Here is a 17,564-nt window from a genome sequence, read left to right on the forward strand (position 1 = left end):
GGTCTATGACGCCCCTATCATCTTATGAAACATTCAGACAAGCCCAACAGCAAATGGATAGCCCATTTTCTGGTGCGTTTCCTCATTTCTGAAGGACCCAACCTCATTCTAATGATGGAAGGCCTTTAGAGAGTTCATCATATGAATCTCCCTATCACACGCACTCATATTAGCTGGAGGGAACATGGTAACCTAATGTGGCATCGAAACCAACCCTAAGAAGATCTAGGAAATCCTAGATATGCCATCTCTGAGGTCTATTAAGGAAGTTCAAAGACTCACTGGCCGAATAGTCACCCTTAGTCACTTTATGTCTACATCAGTAGGGAGGTGCCTACCCATTTTTTAAGTTATAAAAAAGGCTAAGGACTTCTAGTGTTTTAAGGAGTGCCAACTTGCATTTGATGAGCTCAAACAATATCTCAGCCCACCACCATTACTGACACGGCTCGATCCTAGAGATAAACTCCTGTATTTATCTACCAGCAATGAAATTGCCAACTCAATGTTGGTTTGGGTCATTGACAAAGTGCAATGACTTGTTTACTACATAAGCGGAGTCTTACATGCAACCAAAACTAGGTACTAGAAACCCCTAGTTTGAAATCCGATATTTCTGCTAGGGTTTTCTCCTCTTTCTTCTTGATTAAGAAACCTCCCAATATTTTTGGGAGTTATCCCAATCCAAATCAGTATTTGGATAGGGGTTAATCTTAATCCTATCTACAGATTAAGTTAGTTAACTCCTGATCTTATCAGGAGGTTACCAGATTCAAATTTATTTTGAATTTGGTCTCTTAGAGTGGATAAGGTCAATGACCCAATCCTTTTACTAACACTAATCTCATATTCGCCCCATGAACTGGTGATCATATCAGCCCAGTTCGAAATGGGCTTTTGGCCCATTAAGTGTTCAGTGTCTAAGAATCTCACTCAGATGAATTCTCAGATTGCCCCAACATGTCCAGGTTTTGACCCCCACTAAGAATCTCACTGATTTGACACATCAAAGACAGCCCGATCTAACACCTAGTGATGTGTCATAATCGAGTCTAGGGGTCAGGTGTAACTTTCTAGTTTTGCCCATCTGTCTCCAAGGTCTAGGGCAATATAGGAAATCTGGTCCGGTTCAAGGGTTCAAGCAATCCCATACTGCATGTGCCTTGGGTCTTACCCTGATGGCCGAAACAAGCCATCCCAACACTTGGTGGCACATCAGTATCAGCCTTGGTAGGATAAATCTCCCCAGACTTATCCAATGGCTGTGAACATTTAAAACCAACACAAGTTTCTATAAGTGTCCAGTTTAAGGGTCTTACACAGAATTACACCAAACAACATGAATCAAACATGCACTTTAATTTATTTCCACTAAATAACAAAAGTACATCAAATCCGATTGAAGCTAAGGGCATACAAGACTATCTAACAAAAAGAGTTTTGTTTGGTATTTGATGGTAGCTCACTATAGACCCAGGGGTATATTGATGCCAATTTCTAGTCGGATCCAAATGATAGAATGTCTACATCTGGGTACATTTTCATGATAGGATCGTATGTTGTTTGTTGGAAAAGCAGCAAATAGGGGTACACGGTAGATTTCATAACCAAGGCCGAATACATTGCCGCAAGTGAAGCTGCCAAAGAAGCCGTATGGATGAAAAAGTTCATTCATGAATTGGGAGTAGTTCCGTCCATCACATCACCCATGCCGTTGTTGTGTAGCAACAATGGACTTATCGCTCACACTAAGGAGCCACGAGCCCACTCGAAGTCGAAGCACATCGAGAGGAAGTACCACGTATTGTGGGAGATTGTTGGTAGAGGGGACATCCTGATTCAAAAGGTAGTGTCAGTGGAGAATTTAGAAAATGCATTGACTAAGCCACTCACACAAAAGTGTTTGAGAAACATGTGGAATGTCTGGGACTCCGGTTTATACCAAATTGGACCTAAGTTCAAGTGGGAGCTGTTAGATAGTGTATGCCCTTAGTTCCAATCAGATTGATGTACATTATGACATTTATTGTAAATGAATAAAGTACATATTTGATTCATGTTATTGTAGTGTGTGTCTGTGTAATACCCTTAAACTGGACACTTATGAGACTCGTTTTAGTTTAGAATGTTCACAGCCGTTGGATAAGTCTCGGGAGATTTATCCTGCTAAGGCTAACATTGATGTGCCACCAAGTGCTAGTGTAAGACCCGAGGGTAAGACCCGAGGTACATGCAGTGTAGGTTTACTTGAAACCTTGAACTGGACCAGATTTCCAGTATTGTCCTAGACCTTGGTGATTAGTGGGCAAAATTGGAAAGTTACACCTGACCCCTAGAATCAATTAAGATACTACACTAGGTGTCGTATTGGGCTGTCTTTGATATGCCAATCACTAAGATCCTTAGAGGGGGTCAAAATCTGGGTATGTTGGGACAGTTTGAGAATTCATCTAAGAGGGTAATCATAGTGATAGGATCAGCCCCTTTGTCGGACAAAGGTAAAGATCGGGGATGCACTCTCACTGATGGAAACCAAGACTGCCGGCCGCCGATTTCAAACGTTGAGATTTGTTTTGCAAAGTATATTTTATATGAGATATAAAAGTATATATATTATGGTTTTTAAAATGTTTGCAAAAGGTTTTAATTCCTGGGATCCATATAAGTAGAGAGTGCAACACTGTTCCTTGCAGCCGAGGGAGAGGTCCTCTCTTGTCGGGCAGTGTATGATCATTATGGGCTGAGAGGTTAAGTGTAAGACCATTGAGGATAATACCTGATGGGCTAATCTTGCATCGGCCCACAGTCTCTAGGTGTTACAAGGTGGCTTGGCCCAGGGACCACATAGGCTAAGTGTTGGGCCCATAGAGCCCATTTGATGGGATTTTAGTTATTTAATTTTCCCACTCTATTATATTGCGCATTCGGCTAAGAAATTATTCCCTAGCTCCCTATGGGATTCGACATAGTACCACTACTACTACAAATGGGCTCTATGGGCCCAACACTTACCCTAAGTGGTCCCTGGGCCAAGCCACCTTGTAACACCTAGGGACTATGGGTAGATGCAAGATTAGCCCATCAGGTATTACCCTCAATGGTCTTACACTTAAACTCTAAGCCCATAATTATCAAACACTGCATGACAAGAGAGGACCTCTCCCTCGACTGCAAGGAACAGTGCTTTACTCTCTACTCACATGGATCCTGGGAATTAATACCTTTTTGCAAACGGTTGGAAACCATATTATATATATACTTTTTTATCTCATATAAAATATATTTTGCAAAACAAATCTCAACGATTGAAATCGGCTGCCAGCAGTCGTGGTTTCCATCAGAGATAGTGCATCCCCGATCATTACCTTTGTCCGACAAAGGGGCTGATCCTGTCACTATGATCACCCACTCAAACGAATTCTCAGATTGTCCCAACATACCCAGGTTTTGACCCTGCTAAGGATCTCACTGATTGGCTTATCAAAGATAGCCCAATCCGATACCTAGTGCAGTTTCATAATCGAGTCTAGGGGTCAGGTGTAACTTTCCAGTTTTGCCCATCAATCTCCAAGGTCCAGGGCAATGCTGGAAATTTGGTCTGGTTCAAAGATTAACTTAATCCTACACTACATATACCTCGGGTCTCACCCTAGTGGCAGAGATAGGCCACCCCAACCAACTTAGCGGCACATCAGTGTCAGCCTTGTCCGGATAGATTGTGGAAATGTATTCGGCTTCTAGTGGGCTTGTGGCTCCTTGGCCTGAGCAATGGCCCCATTGTTGTCGCACATAAACGGGATGGGTGATGTGCTCGATGGAACTACTCCCAACTCTTGGATGAACTTCTTCACCCACATGACTTCCTTGGCAGCCTCACTTGTGGCAATGTATTCGGCTTCGGTTGTGGGATCCGCCGTGGACCCCTATTTGCTGATTTTCCAGCAAACAACACATGATCCTATCATGAATATGTAACCAGATGTAGACTTTCTATCATCTGGATCCGACTGGAAATCGGCATCAGTATACTCTAGGATCTGTAGTGATGCACCATCAAATACTGGACAAAACTCTTTTGTCCTTCGAAGTTACTTAAGTATGTATTTCACAGCGGTCCAATGCTCCTGCCCTAGGTTGGCCTGAAATCTGCCTACTATACTCACCGCGTGAGCAATATTGGGGTGAGTGTACAGCATGGCATACATGATACTCCCCATGGCAGAGGCATAGGGAACATTCTTCATGTCCTCGATCTCCTCAGACGTCTTAGGAGACATCTTCTTGGAGAAAGCAACTCCGTGCCTGAAAGGAACGTTTCCCTTCTTGGGGTTTTTCATGTTGTATCTTTTGACGATTTTGTCAATGTAAGCAGATTGGGATAATCCTATTATCCGCTTCAATCTAACTCTATAGAGTCAAAGACCCAGTATATAAGATGCTTCTCCAAGATCTTTCATGGAGAATTGCTATGAAAGCCATACTTTGACTGATGTCAACATTCCCACATCATTCGCAATGAGTAGGATTCGTCCACATACAGAACCGAGAACATAACCATATCCTTAATGGTCTTCCTGTAAACACAGGGCTCATCCGGATTCTGCTCAAAGTCAAACGTTTTGACAGTAGAGTCAAATCGGATGTTCCAACTCCTAGAAGATTGCTTAAGTCCATATATGGATCTATTTAGTTTACATACTATGTGTTCTTGACCTGCAGCTGTTAGACAATTTTGTATGCTCTTAGCTTCAATCAATATGATGTACTTTATGAGTTTATTGTAAATGAATAAAAGTGCATATTTGATTCATGTTCCCTTGGTGTGTTTCTATGTAATACCCTTAAACTGGACACTTAATGAGACTCGTGTTAGTTTAGAATGTTCACAGCCAATGGGTTGGTCTGGGGAGACCTACCCTAACAAGGTTGACACTATGGTGCCACCAAGTCGGCTGGGGTGGCCTGTCTCAACTACCAAGGTGAGACCATAGGCACATACAATGTATGATTAAGTGAATCTTTGAATTGGACCAGATTTCCAATATTGCCCTGGACCTTGGAGATTGATGGGCAAAACTGGAAAGTTACACCCGACCCCTAGACTCGATTATGATACTGCACTACGTGTCAGATTGGGTTGTCTTTGATATACCAATCAATGATATCCTTAGCGGGGGACAAAACCTGGGTATGTTGGGACAGTTTGAGAATTCATCTGAGTGGGTGATCATAGTGACAGGATCAGCCCCTTTGTTGGACAAAGGTAATGATCGGGGATGCACTCTCACTGATGGAAACCTAGACTGCCGACAGCTGATTTCAATCGTTGAGATTTGTTTTGCAAAATATATTTTATATGAGATATAAAAGTATATATATTATGGTTTCAAAGTGTTTGCAAGAAGGTTTTAATTCCCGTGATCCATATAAGCAGAGAGTGCAACACTGTTCCTTGCAACCGAGGGATAATACCAGATGGGCTAATCTTGCATTTGCCCATAGTCCCTGGGTGTTACAAGGTGGCTTGGCCCAAGGACCACTTAAGGTAAGTGTTGGGCCCATAGAGCCCATGAGATGGGTTTCAGGGGGTGCACTGTTGATAACAATGTATTCGGCCAGGCCTTGGAACAAAGGCTAGGCCGAACCCATGTGGCTGATGTGTAGATCAATGTTAGGGTCCCACGCCATACAAGGAAGCCCAACTAGGCAGCAGTTTTGAAGGCTAAATGAATACATAACCTTAAATGAGTCTTAAGTCCATTTAGAACTGGGCTAATTTGATTAGTCACTTAAACAGGCGAATTCTAAGATGGATCAGCTGATAGGATTGGGCCCTGACCCTATCCACTTAGAGAGTCCAAGATATAAATAAGATTTAGATCTGGAAGCCTCCTAATCAGATTAGGAGATGACTGATCTAATCTACAGATAAGATAAGGGTTATCCCTTATCTCTTGAGGGGACTTCTAATCCAAATATGATTTGGGTTAGCAACTTCTAATGGGATTAGGAGCTGATTCCTTTAAGATTATAAAAGGAGAAGGGGGTGGCAGCCTTTAGACATGCAATCCACAGATCCTTGTCTTCAGAGCTGAGATTACTAGAAGAGAGAATTCCGCACCCTACAAATACTCTCTTGCCGCCTCCTTCCTACAGCCGCCGCCTCCAGCAGTTCGATCTCCAATTCTTGGGAGAAATCAAGATTTGATCTTGATACCAATCTTTTGGAGAAAAGATTGGTTGGAGTTGTATTCACAAGCCATCCAGTTGATTCTTGCGAATGGTCAAGTTCTTTTGGAAGAATACTATTGATTCTGTTCCACCCTGCACTGTGCCATCTTCAGTGGGAGCAGATTTTGGATCCTTCCTTGGGCATGAACACCTCCATTGGGAGATACTACTTCTCTGTATTAGGTATTATCCCTCCCTACTCCTTTTGGTTCAGATCTGGTTTAGTTTATGGTTCAAGAATGATCATTGAAAATATGATTTTCTAAATAGGGAATTTGATTCCCAGTTGAAGGAGAGAATTTTTTGAAATTCGCCCCCTTATTCGACAAACTTTGGGCATCCATGTGATGGATATCCTATCCATTCTGTGGTATCAGAGCCAAGTTCATATCTTGAACCATTCTGTTTCAGATCTAAACCTTCGCAAATAGGGAGAAGGCGTTCTATTCAATTTGCACAGATATGGGTTTTGGGAAATTTATTCCCAAAATTGATGGGCAAATAATCTGAAATTAATTTTATATAAATCTGATTATTGTTTATAATAGTTCTTTATGATTTTCTCGAGACTACGATTTACGTGCTGAATCGGGTTCCAACCAAATCGGTTCCGAACACTCCATATGAACTTTGGACCAGAAAGAAACCAAGACACTTGAAGATTTGGGGTTGCCCAGCACACGTTAAAAGAATGAGTACAGACAAGTTGGAATCCAAGATCAGTCGTTGCCTATTTGTAGGCTACCCAAAAGGCTCTGTGGGTTACCTATTCTATGACCCAAGTGAGCAGAAGGTGTTCTGCAGTTGAAATGCACAATTCTTGAAAACCGATTACATCCTGGACACCCATCGTCAGGAAGTTGTTCTTGATGAGGAGAGCTCAAGAGCAGTGGGAGATGTCCCACAAGTTCCAGGTAGTGACCAACCTAGAAGATCCACTCATGTATGCAGGCCACCAGTCCGTTATGGTTATGACCAGGATAGTTACCTGGTGGAAACCTTGACTAGTGAGGAGGATCCCGTGACTTACGCAGAAGCTATGTTGGACATAGATTCCCAAAAGTTGGTGAAGATAAGGTTACCTTCTTGGTTCTGTATGTAGATGACATACTACTCATTGGGAATGATGTAGGAATGTTAACTACGATGAAAGTATGGCTTTCACAGCAATTCTCCATGAAAGATCTTGGAGAAGCCTCCTATATACTGGGTCTTTAACTCTATAGAGATAGATCAAAGCGGATAATAGGATTATCCCAATCTGCTTACATTGACAAAATAGTCAAAAGATACAGCATGGAGAACTCCAAGAAAGGAAATGTTCCTTTCAGGCACGGAGCCACTCTCTCCAAGAAGATGTCTCCTAAGACCTCTGAGGAGATTGAGGGCATGAAAGACGTTCCCTATGCCTCTGCCGTAGGGAGCATCATGTATGCCATGCTGTGCACTCGAAGTCGTAGCACATCAAGAGGAACTACCACGTACTGCGGGAGATTGTTGGTACAGGGGACGTCCTGATTCAGAAGGTAGCGTCAGCAGAAAATGTAGTAGACCCATTGACAAAGCCACTATCACAGAAAGTGTTTGAGAAACATGAGGAAAGCATGGGACTCTGGCTTGTACCTGATTGGACATAAGTGCAAGTGTGAGCTGTTGGACAGTTTACTATGCCCTTAGCTTCAATCAGAATGATGTACTTTATGAGTTTATTGTAAATGAATAAAAGTGCATATTTGATTCATGTTCCCTTGGTATGTTTCTATATAATACCCTTAAACTGGACACTTAATGAAAATCATGTTAGTTTAGAATGTTCACAGCTAGTGGGTCGGTCTGGGGAGACCTATCCTGATAAGGCTGACACTGTTGTGCCACCAAGTCGGTTGGGGTGGCCTGTCTCAGCTGCCAGGGTGAGACCCTAGGCATATACAGTGTGGGATTAATTGAATCTTTGAACTGGACCGGATTTCCAGTATTACCTTGGACCTTGGAGATTGATGGGCAAAACTGGAAAGTTACACCTGACCCCTAGACTCGATTATGATACTGCACGAGGTGTCAGATTGGGCTGTCTTTGATGTACCAATCAGTGCGATCCTTAGCGGTGGTCAAAACCTGGGTATGTTGGGATAGTCTGAGAATTCGTCTGAGTGGGTGATCATAGTGACAAGATCAGCCCCTTTGTCGGACAAAGGTAATGATTGGGGATGCACTGTCACGGATGGAAACCAAGACTGTTGGCAGCCGATTTCAACCGTTGAAATTTGTTTTGCAAAATATATTTTATATGAGATATAAAAGTATATATATTATGGTTTCTAAAATGTTTGCAAAAGGGTTTTAATTCCCGGGATCCATATAAGTGGAGAGTGCAACACTGTTCTTTGCAGCCGAGGGAGAGGTCCTCTCTTGTTGGGTAGTGTATGATCATTATGGGTTGAGAGGTTAAGTGTAAGACCATTGAGGATAATACCTGATGGGCTAATCTTGCATCTGCCCACAGTCCCTGGGTGTTACAAGGTGGCTTGGCCCAGGGACCACTTAGGGTAAGTGTTGGGCCCATAGAGCCCATTTGATGGGTTTCAGGGGGTGCACTATCTTTAACAGTGTATTCGACCAGGCCTTGTAACAAAGGCTGGGCCGAACCCATGTGGCTGATGTGTAGATCAATGCTTGGGTCCCACGCCATACAAGGAAACGCAACTGGGCAGCAGTTAGGAAGGTTAAGTGAACACATAAGCTTAATGGGCCTAAAGCCCATTGTGAAATGGGCTATTTAATTAGTTAATTATGGGGTGAATTCTGAGATAGATTAGTAGATAGGATAGGGCCCACTGAGAGAGTCCATATTTGAATGTGATTCAGATTTAGAAACCTCCTAATGAGATTAGGAGAAAGCTAATCTAGTATGCAGATAAGATAAGGGTTTATCCTTATCACCTAAAGAGAGGTCTGATCCAAATATGATTTGGATAAGTAGCTCGTAATTATATTAGGAGCTGATCCTTTGGTTTGACAAAAGAAGGAGGGGTGGCAGCCTTTAGAAGCATCACATAACCAGATCCTCTTCAGAGTTGAAATTACAAAATAAAGATTTCTGCAATCCCTGCAAACATCTTTCTTGCCGCCTCCTTCCTACAGCCGCCAAACATCCAGTTCGATCTCTAGTTGTGGGAGAAGTCAAGATTTAATTTTGAGATTAATTCATTGAGAAAGAATTGATAGGAAGATGTGCTCACGTGCTATCCTACTATTTCTTATGAAGGACAGAGTTCTTGGAGAAGAACACTGCTGATTCTGCTCCATCCTACACTGCGCCATCTTCAGTGGGAGCAGTCTTTCGATCCTTCCTTGGGCGTGAACACCTTCGTTGGGAGATATTATTTCTTCGTATCAGGTATAATCCTCTCCTACTCCTTTTGGTTCAGATCTGGTTCAGTTTATGGTTCAAGATTGATCCTTGAAAATATGATTTTTCTAAATAAGGAATGTGATTCCCAGTTGAAAGGGAGAGAAAATTTTTTAAAATTCGCCCCTTTATTTCACAAGATTTGGGCATCCATACGATGGATCTCTCATCCCTTTGCTATGAAGTCTTGTGGCTGCTGTATATAAATATCTTCAGTAGGATCTCCATTTAGGAACACAGTTTTGACATTCATTTGCCAAATCTCATAGTCATGGTATGCTGCTACAGCTAGCAGGATCCTAATGGATTTAAGCATGGCCACAGGCAGAAAGGTTTCCTCAAAATCATGCCCTCTTTCTGAGTGTACCCTTTCTTCACCAGACATGCTTTATAATTCTCAACCCTGCCATTGGGGCCCTTCTTCCTCTTGTAGATCCATTTGCAACCAATTGCTTTTACCCTAGGGGGTGGATCTACTAGAGTCCAAACTCCATTAGTCTCCATTGAGTCCATCTCAGCTCTCATGGCATCTACCCACTTAAGGGAGTCTATGTCGAACATAGCTTCTGCATAAGTCATGAAATCCAGCTCACTAGTCAAGGCTTCTACCAAGTAACTATCCTAGTCATAACCAAAATGGACTGGTGGCCTGAATACCCGGGTAGATCTTCTTGGTTGGTCACTACCTGGAACATGTGGGTCATCTCCCACTACTCCTGAGCTCTTCTCATCAAGAACAATTTCCTGACGATGATTGTTTAGGATGTAATCCTTTTCCAAGAAATGGGCATTCCGATTACAGAACACCTTCTGTTCTCCTAGGTCATAGAATAGATAGCCCATAGAGCTTTTGAGGTAGCCTACAAATAGGCAATGACTAGTTCGAGATTCCAATTTGTCCATGCTCGTTCTTTTAACGTGTGCCGAACAACCCCAAATCTTCAAGTGTCTGACACTTGGTTTCTTTCCGCTCCAAAGTTCATGATAGCTATAAATATAACCCTATCAAGTGCACTAGTTATCAAGTAGTATAAAATATCGTTCCCACGGGGATTTAACAAAATAAGTATTAAAACCACGATCTTCCCTAATTATCTGGACAAACGAAATTCAAATTTGAGCAAGAACTACGTAAATTAAAAACTAGAAAAGGAAAATAGAAGCAAATGTGATCACTAACCAAGTATGCAATGGATGAAATCGCTAGGACTTTTGGTCCACCTAACCAATGTAATGAATATTGATGGGTTCGATTAACCAAGATTATTTGTCATTCCCGAAACTGAGGTCTTTCCAATTTTATTCAATATTCTCTCTCGAAATATACTAAACCTATGCCCATCAGGTAACCCTTCGATCTCTCGAGTAGAGCTCTCAAGTTGGGAGTGCATTAAGTCCATGAAAACCATTAAATTTAGATGAATCATGTATATATATCTCTATATACCATTCAATTCACACTATGAATTATTCAGTCGATTATGAGGATTCCTCTCTCAATTCATTCACATAACTCAAATCAATTAAGAGGTGGCCAAGCTCTTAATTGCATTAAGCACAATAATTCATAGACTATATGGAAATCACAATCTTGGATAAATCACAGAGATAAAAATATATTCATTAACATGGTTTAGGCTTTCCACAGTCTTAGTAAGAAACAAATCAGTTCATGATAAAAGAATTAAAGCAAACAAAGGGAAAGAAAGAGCTCTTGAATCCGCCCAGGTTGTTGAGATATCCTCTTCTTGCCGCTACCTTCTTCTTGAAGTTTCTTGAATTCTTGACCCTTTCTTGACTGATTGATCCTTGCTTCTTGATTCAATCCTCAAGATTGAGTGATTCAGTGATGCCTAAAGCTAATCCAACCCCCCTTTATATAGCTTAAAGGGGAGGGGGTGGTCTCCTATTTCCTCTTGAAGTTTATCTTGCAAAAATAGAACATCCTAGTCTAATCCTACTCTTATCTCTTTATCTAGTGAACTCAATCCCTTTATCCTTCTAAGATTATATCTAAAATTTAGATCTGGAAGGACTCTTCTTAGTTTCTTGTTCTTGGATTCGTATTAGACCTCCTATGTGAATTGGGCTGCTGCCATGCTTTTCTGCAAGTTAGGCTTTAGCTGCGGATTGGGCCTTCCTACGAATTTGCCGCGACTTCGGGCCCATATTTGACTTCATTTCAGGTCGAATCATCAAAAGCCCAAAACACATTGGGTCTTGAATCAGCCCAATCAGAGTTTGGATATGCGAGTTAGGTCCAGATTACTGAAGGCTGCCGAAACTATGAAAAATCATCCGATTTGGCTTTCTTTGCTCCTGATGCCTTCTTTCATGCCCTGAACCGAAATAAAAGAGATATGAGTCCAATTAAGTACTAATTAGGTATGAAAGACAAAATATTTGGGGATAAAAATGTGATAAATTCTACTCTCATCAGTCCATATGGAGTGCTCGGAACCGATTTGGTTGGAACCCTATTCAGCACGTAAATCGTAGTCTCTAATGCGTATCCCCAAAAGGATGTGGGTAACTTCGAGTGTGCGAGAAGTGACCGGACCATACCAAGTGAGGTCCTATTCCTCCTCTCTAAAACACTCTTAAGTTGTGCTGTAACAGGAGGAGCTAACTGTGATACTATCCCATTGTCCGTTAGGTAGTCCCTGAATTCGTCAGAGAGATACTCGCCACCTCGATCGGATCAAATGGACTTAATTTCTCTCCCAAACTATTTCTCGACCTCTTCTCTAAACTCTTTGAACTTTTCAAAGGATTCAGACTTATGTCTCATTAGGTACACATAACCATATCGCGAATAATCATTGGTGAAGGTGATGAAGTATACGTGTTTACAACTCCTAACATTTAGGGGCCTGCATACATCACTATGTATAAGGTCAAGCATGCCCGTACATCTTTCAGGCTTGCTGTCGAATAGCCATTTTGTCATCTTACCACGAAGGAAAGGCTCATAGGTGGGAAGATCTTCTATAGTTAGAAAATCCAAAGGAACATCCATTATCAACCTTGTGATTCGGTCAATACCGATATGGCCAAGACGGTAATGCCACAGGCACGTGGGACTAATGGTATCACGAGTTCTCTTGGGAATGTTAACCATTGTAGTTTCGGCTATGTTGGATTCTAGAGAAGGATGCAGAACATAGAGACCGTTCTCCAGTTCCATGCATGCGATGAATTTGTTGTTTCTTTTAATAGTATTCGTATTACTAAAGAAAACAGAATATCCATCAGCACACAATTTTGAGACATAAATCAAAATTCTTCTTAAATTCTGTACATAAATACAATCTTTAAGTACAAGTGATCCTTCTCTAAAAACAATTCTACGCTATCGATGGCCATAGCTGCAACGCTTGCAGAAGTTCCCAAGAAGAGCGCCACCTCTCCCTCACTCAGTCTTCTACTTATTCTGAAACCCTGCAATGTGTTACATGCATTAGTCGAAGCCCCGGATTCAATACACCAGGATGTAGAAGTAACCAACAAATTGGTTTCTATGACACAGGATTCGGGATTACCTTTCTAGGATTCCAGGTAGGTAGGATAGTTCCTTCTCCATTGGCCAGTCTGGTGACAATGGTGATAGGCATTCGATGACTTGTCCTTCTTCTGTTTCTTGGATTTGTTCCTCTTTTTCTAGGGCCTCTTCTTGCCATGCTTTCCCGCTTCCATAAGTATGGCGACGGGCTCATCCTTACGAATCAGTTCCTCAGCTTGTTGCAACATATTGCTGAGCTCTTGTAAGGTGACGTTCAGCTTATTCATGTTATAATTCATGACAAACTGATTGTAGGATGGAGGTAAAGAATTCAGAATGGGGTCTACCTTGGTGACGTGGTCTAGCCCAGACCCTAGGGCTTTCAGCTCGTTTATGTATCCCATCATCCAAAGACAATGGTCATGCACTTGTTGTACCTTGGTCATTTGAGTGGTCATGAACTGCTTCAAGACCTTCTACCAAGTAGAACGATTCTACTCTTCATACATAGTTTTCAAACTGTCCAATATGTCCTTGGCCAGTTCGATTTGATCAAACTGCCTCTGTATTGGATTGTCCAGAGAAGCTATGATATAGCAGCGGGCCAGGGAGTTCTCCTCCCACTCTAGGTAGTCCTTTCTATGGGCCTTAGAAGCCCGATCACCTGAACAATCCGGGGTGGGGTTTCTGGCAACTTTGTCCAGTTTTTTAGAAGTTAGTACCAGCATGAGGTTACGGTACCAGTCAACATAATTAGGGCCCTTAAATTTGTTGTCATCAAGAAGCTTGGCGAATTGTACATTAGCCATTTTTTGGTAAAATAGCAAACATTAGTCCACAACCTAATTTGATTCATGTTCATTACATAGATATGGCTTTTAATCTATGTTCCATTCCCATTTGTTCATCTCTGAGATTTCCCTCCTATCTCAGTGACGGAGACAGTGACTTGTTTTTGGAAATGTGGGAAACCACATAGGGTGCATGGAGCCAACTGACTCAGCTGCAAAACCCCACCACCTTTCTGTGAAGGATCATATCCACTCATCATATGAGTTTTCCCTTTGGCCTCTGTCAGACAAGGTTCAAAGTTGTTTTCAAGTAAACCTTTTCATCTAGTGAGTGCTCACCCATCATATTCATGAACGCCAAGGTACCGTGAAAGAGTTCCCATCCTCTGGTGAAGCCCCTCCCACATCGGTCTATGATGCCCCTATCATCTTATGAAACACTTAGACAAGTCCAACAGCAAATGGACAACCCATATTCTGGTGTGTTTCCTCATTACTGAAGGACCCATCCTCATGCTAATGATGGAAGGCCTTTACAGAGTTCATCATATGAATCTCCCTATCACATGCACTCATATTTGCTGGAGGGAACAAAAAATTACGCCCTAGTTTGATTTAGGTCAAACCAAAGTGGCTCCCATTGACTTTCATAAAGCCAGATTTTGGTGTGCCAAAATCGGCTAGGGTTCCGCATGTATCCTCTTCAGGTGGTGTGGGGCCCACCACTGAGGGAGGTCATCCAATGAACAGTAGGGACACCATGGCAATGATGTGCATTCAGCCATGGTGTGCACAAGAGCCACTATCGAATCAGCATGGGCCAAGCACTTATGACCCATGAATGTAGCACATCACACATCCATACATCACATGCAGGGAAGAATTGATCCAATCAATTAATATTTGTAAAGCCCATTTTAAAGCCCATAATAATAACCATTAATATTATCTAGGTATATGGGCCGAAATTAGGGTCGATCAATTTGGTCCATATAGCTTTATTTGCGAAGTGGGTTTTTAGTAGTTTTAAAAACTGGGCCTTTACAGGTTGGGCCGAATTACACATTCAATTAATTATCAATCCTTAGGCCCATTAGTGGGAGAAATAGGGCTGACATTCAGCCTTGATCGAACCATAGATTTGGTCCAACCAGTTTGGACCAATCTGGTTCGAATGGGTCCAGGGTTTGATCTTTAATTAAAGATTTAATTCAAGAAATTAATCTGAAATTAAATATTGATAAAAGAAAATCAAGAATCAATCAGATAGGGATGTTCGCACAATCCATCCTACAAAACAGAGGTTAGATCACAGTTTGCAGTTTCATAAACTGCAAATCGCAGATAATGATTCTCCCATCTGCAAAATCTCCTTCCTTGCGCCGCCATCTTCGAACCAAAAATAAAAAAAATAAATAGAAAACCTAATTTCTATTATAATTACATCAGATCGAATGCCTATATATTTAGTCTAAAAATTAAAAAAAAAATTTACAAACCAAATGTAATAAAATAACTGAAAAACTGCAAAATCGCAGGTTCCCTGCGCCAATCAAGATTTTGATCTCCATGTGTATGAATAGCCCATAAATCAAGAAAATTATAAAGAACAGTTCTAAATAATAATCAGATTTATAAAAATTAATTTCAGATTAATCGCCCATTAACTGTTAACAAATTTTCCAGAAAAAAACCTTATATCTACGCAAATCGGGTAGAACGCCTTCTACCCATTTGCGCAAGTTCAGATTTGATCCAATTCGATTCAAGACTTGAACCTGGCTCTGATACCACTGAAGGGATGAGATATCCATCATATGGACACCCGAATCATGTGCAATAAAATGGGCGAATTTCAAAATTTCTCTCCATCCTACTGGGAATCATATTCCCTTATTTTAGAAAAATTGTATTTTTCAATGATCAATCTTGAACCAAGAATCGAACCAGATCTGAACAAAAATAGTAGGAGAGGGATATACCTGATACAAAGAAATAGTATCTCCCAATGGAGGTGATGTGTGGCTCACTGTGACACTAGCAAGTGCACTAGCCATTCAAGTAATAAAGTAGTGAGTGAAGTATCGTTCCCACGAGGATTTAGGAAACAAGTATCCATACTAAAATGAGTACTTCTTATCTGATTAAAAAATAAATCAAAACTTTAATGAAAGCTAAAAATCCTAAATTAAAATCTATCTGAATCATTGGTCTAATTGCCTTCAAATCAGGTTAGAAGAGTAAGCAGTAAATTTCAATCTCAGAATTCAACAATCTATCAATTTGGATCATTTGAATAAATCATAATTGAGCCTTGGTTTGGTGAAGCCCCAAGGTCATGAACAACCTCTCAAAGGAATATTAATATGTAAACTTTTAAATATTTCAAGAAACTTACCAAATTTCTTTTCCAATTTTTGTTGCTTCAGCCTATTAGGGAATGGAACTTGTGGCTGCTGGTGCATCTCTTATTGTGCTTCTGGTTGTTCCGTCTTCTGTTGTCTGGTCCCAAGGCTTGTTTCTGCCTTGGGTTCAGCCCAATTCTTCTTTTCTACCTCGGGCAACTCTTTTCCATTCCTTAAGGTAATAGCTTGCACCTGCTCTCGTGGATTCACTTCAGTGTTGCTTGGAAGAGTTCCCAGCAGTCTGGAAGAGATTAATTGTGCCAATTGCCCCACTTGGTTTTCTAGGTTTTTGATTGAGGCTTCCTGGTTCTGGAACCTGGTTTCTGCACCTGCTATAAATTTTGTCATCAGTTCCTCCAAATTGGACTTTGGTTAAGGCTGATGATAAGTCTGGTGGAACGGCTTGGAAGTATGCTGATTTGGCCAGGACTGGTTTGAATGTCCCCTCCATCCTGGATGAAAAGTATGGTGACTTAGATAACCCTACTGTCTTGACGAATTGCTGACATAGTCAACTTGTTCAGTAGATGGCCTGAACTGATTGCCAACTTGGCAGTCAGTACTGATGTGGCCTCCCCCACACAATTCACAATTAAGAGGCTGCACATGCATGGTAGCTATCTGCATTTCATCTATTTTCTTACTGAGTGCTCCTATTTGTGCAGATAGTGCCGTATAAGTATCAACATTATGCAAGCCATGCTGCTTCCTAGTTTGAGTTCTTTCAGAATGCCATTGATAGTTGTTGGCTGCCATTTCCTCAATAAGTGCATGGGCAACCTCAGGAGTTTTATTATTTATGGACCCTCCGGCTGCAGCATCTAATATGGTCTTATTTGAGTTAGTAAGACCATTATAGAAAGTCTGCACTTGCAGCCAAATGGGGAGGCCATGGTGAGGAACTCTCCTTAACAGCTCCTTGTATCGTTCCCATGACTCGTATAAAGATTCCCCCTCTTGCTGGAAAAAAGTAGTGATGTCATTCCTCATTTTAGCAGTTTTAGAAGGGGGAAAATATTTAGAGAGAAAACGGCTGGCCATTTCATCCCACTTAGCTATTGATCCTGCCGGTAATGAATTCAGCCATGCTTTGGCTTTATCCTTCAAAGAAAATGGGAATAACCTCAACCTAATGGCATCATCACTTACCCCATTGTGTTTGAAGGTGTCACAAATTTTTAAAAAGTTAGAAATGTGTGGATTGGGATCTTCGTGGGCCAATCCAC

General features: G+C 41.4%; 1 non-coding gene across 1 annotated transcript; it reads left to right on the forward strand.

Moving 5' to 3' along the window:
- The first annotated feature begins 17,224 nt into the window (after positions 1-17,224).
- On the forward strand, positions 17,225-17,331 carry LOC148843891 (small nucleolar RNA R71). Its single transcript, XR_016103935.1, has one exon. It is a non-coding gene; the product is annotated as a small nucleolar RNA R71 (small nucleolar RNA).
- The last annotated feature ends 233 nt before the right edge of the window (positions 17,332-17,564 follow it).

This window comes from Nelumbo lutea, chromosome 8 (genome assembly GCF_056320005.1).
Source record: "Nelumbo lutea isolate HS-2025 chromosome 8, American lotus-T2T, whole genome shotgun sequence".
Lineage (NCBI taxonomy): Eukaryota > Viridiplantae > Streptophyta > Magnoliopsida > Proteales > Nelumbonaceae > Nelumbo > Nelumbo lutea.